Consider the following 3,468-nt stretch of genomic DNA (forward strand, 5'->3'; position numbering starts at 1 on the left):
CTCAAGCACTTTAAAAATAAAGCTGACTTTGCTATTTTTCTAATCCAGTTGTTCATTTATTTCAGGATGTATCTGTTAACACCCGTTCTCATATCTATAGATACCAGTTCTCACCTAAGAAAAGTCCTAGCCTTTCTTCACCAGCGCTCCTGTGTGAAGCTTGTGCACCTCAGAACGGAGAAATGAGTGTGTGCCCCAGGCAGCTTCTTTACCTCTTTGTATCCACTGGTCCTGATGCTGGGAAGGGATGAGGGAGTTAATCCCAGTCCTGGAGCTGAAGAGATTGCCCAGACCATGGGGAGAACAGCCTCTTATGTTTAGGTTGGCTGTCCTGGTCTTCTGCTTACCCTCAGTACCTTAGCGGTGAGATTCCGACAACAGACAGGAGCGATGCTCACAGCGGAGAGACAGAGGGACTTGGTGCTCACAGCGGAGGGACAGAGGGACTTGGTGCTCACAGCGGAGGGACAGAGGGACTTGGTGCTCCTTCATAGCAAGAAACCCAAGTCAGGACTCCGAGAGCCCTCAGCCTCTGCAGTCCTGCAGGCACGCAAGACTAAATGAGCCAGGACGCACCATCCTTTATGCTTTGAGAAAGCGTTGGATTCTTTACTAACAAATGCATGAGATTTTCAACAACACATTTAATGCTTAGTTGAGATTTGCTCTTCAAGGTTTCTCTAGGTTTGTGTCAAGTTGACAGCTAAAGCTAATACAGCAAACTAAGTCATTCAGTTAAGCTTCACAAGTCAGAAGTTTCTTTGTGTAATCATAAGGTTGTATATCCACAGCAAATTCCAGAACATTCTCACCCCTTCAGAAGAAAACCTATACCCTGTTTTCTCCTAATTGTCCCTGCCTGCAGCCCTAGGCTACCAGCATCGACTGTAAGTGGAGATGTGCCTTCATGACTAGATTCTCCATGAGTCTCTGTGACTCACCTGCTGCTCAGCATCGTGTTCAAAGGTTCAGGCAGATCGCAGCATGCATCCACGCCTCCTTATGACTAAGCAACAGTTTGTTTCATTGCAGTGACACATTTTGTTTATCCGAGGGGACCTGCCGTTGTCACTGTTGCCAGCCTCAGTGCTGCCTCACTGTGCCTGTGACAGCATGCCTGAGAAGGCCGATGATGCCAGGTATCCCTTCTGATTCATAGACATCTGAGTCTCTTAGGAAAGTGCCTATTCACATGGTTTGCTTTCCCACTTGAATAAATCACGACTTGTAAGAGTCCTTTTGATAAATGGGTTATACATTTCTTATCAGAAATATATGACAAGATTAGTTCTCATTCTGTTGCCTTTTTCCCCTTATTTTCTAAGATATTTTTATTTTTAATGATGTCCATGTATTCATGTATGTCTGGGATTGGGGTATGTGTACAGGTACCTGTTGACACCAATAGAGGGTATCAGATCTCTGGAGCTGGGGTTAGAGGTGGTTGTAAGCCACCTGACATGGTGCTGGGACCCAGATTCCAGTCCTCTGTAAGAGCAGCAAGAGCTCTTAAGTGCTGAGCCACCTTTCCAGCCCCCTGCACATCCCCCATTGCAGCAGGACCATCAGGGCTGCCGCTATGTTAATGCTGCAAAAGCATCTCCTGCAGGAGGACCTAATTGAAGACTGCCTGAGAGAGCAAGAATTGCTGGTGCAAACAATGCCAGCCTATGGGGACTGCTGTTTAGAAGAGATACCTTCTTGGGACCAGTGGGGGCGTGGGTGGAAGTATTATAGGAGCTCGCAGCAGTGCTCAGAAGAGCTTGCAGCAGTGTTTCTCACCTGCTCCCAGAGACTGTCTTGACTCCAACTCGCCCCAACCCTCAAGGACAGGTAGGATGGTGCAGAGAGCTGTCTAGGGCTCTGATAGAGGTTCTCATAGGGTCCAGGCTAATGGTGAATTCTCTGTAGCAGGGGATGGCCTTGAACTTTTGATTCTTTTGCTTTAGCCTCCTGAGTACTTGCATTGCATTTTTGGAAGTGTCTACTGAGGCACGAAAGCCTTGTGCTTTGACGAAGCCCACTTTTGATTTCTGTCACTTAGGCTCTTGTGGTTATAGCTAAACAGCCGAGTAGCTCTCAGAATTAAATAACAGATTAGCTCATAAAAATAGCAGTGCCTTGCAGATTTTGACGCGGTGAAGACCTGTGTTTCTAACGTGGATCGAGGTTCGAGGTTGTGAAGGTTCTCAGCCATCAGAAGGGAAAAGGAAATAGCTCAGGTAAGGGAGGCTGTTCTATACAAATGCCACAGTCCAGAACAAGCAGGAATAGCCTGCCCCCCCCTTCTCCGCTCACTTTCTTTTTGCACCTTTATCTTTGCTAGGATTCTCTTTTCGTGGTCCTCACTTTCTGCCTGCTGGCCTGACTCACTTTTGACCCCTCAATGATGAAGTATTTGTGTCCCTTGGTCTCTCTATCTGTGGCTCACTTGACCTTTCTCTGAGTGACCATTTGTTTTCTGTTGTTACCATCAACTCACGTTGACACATGCGTGTGAGGTTTTCAAAGTACACACTTGCTTTAAAGTGCTGCCTCCTACAAAATGACCGCCAGGCTCCTCGGCTGTGAAGACATCTCTGTCGTGGTTCACTGACTGAACCTACTGTCCTGTTAACAAAATGTGTACTTTCCTCATTTCCTGCACGGACCTCAGCCACTGAAGACTTAGCCAGCGTCCCTCAGTGCAAACAGAAGCAACTTGCAGTAAGGTGTTAAGTTTCAGAGTGCAGTGCTCTTGAGGACCCAGAATATCTGCTAGGAGAATGGTCTCCCTCTATCTAGTGAGACTTTGGGAAAAAGACTCCAACCAAGGAGAGCCTGTGTCACTCTAAACACTGCCATGATGCTCACAGTATAGTCAAGGCTGACTTTGAGCTCTGAGAAATGGCTGCCTCAGTTCTTCCAAGTGCTGAGACTATATATGTGAACCATCATGCCCTGGCCGTGGGTGACATTGTACATCTGGTTGGTTTGACTTACTTAGAGCTCTGTGCACATTGGTCCTGTGTGCCTCACTAGGGCTGCACGAGTTGGGCCCGTGTGCACATCCTGGAGAGCATCTGTGGGGAGGACAGCATAGGGTGTGTCCTACTCCCAAACTGGGATTTGCCTGCAAGACAGAGAGGGCTGGGTGGCTGAGATCGGCTCACATGCACTGATATAGGCTGTCAGTCATCCCTCTGGCCATTCCAGCTGGGAAACTTGGAGCCTCCATCCCTCCTCCCGCTCATCCCCTCTTTCAAACCCCCGTTTCATTGGGTAAACTGCACAAATCTAATACACCTGACCTCTTCAAGACCCCCAGAACATGTCTCTGCGCTGAGGGTATCAGAGCAGGTTCACAGTCATCAGAGCCCTCCTGCCCTGCCGTGTGTGCCTGATGCTTGGGTCGCAGTGGCAGCTGTCACTCAGTCCCCTGGGATCCCCTTCCACCTCCAAGTCCACCCTCTGAGCTGCAGTCTTCAG

Source organism: Micromys minutus (assembly GCF_963924665.1).
Source record: "Micromys minutus genome assembly, chromosome: 18".
Taxonomy (NCBI): Eukaryota; Metazoa; Chordata; class Mammalia; order Rodentia; family Muridae; genus Micromys; species Micromys minutus.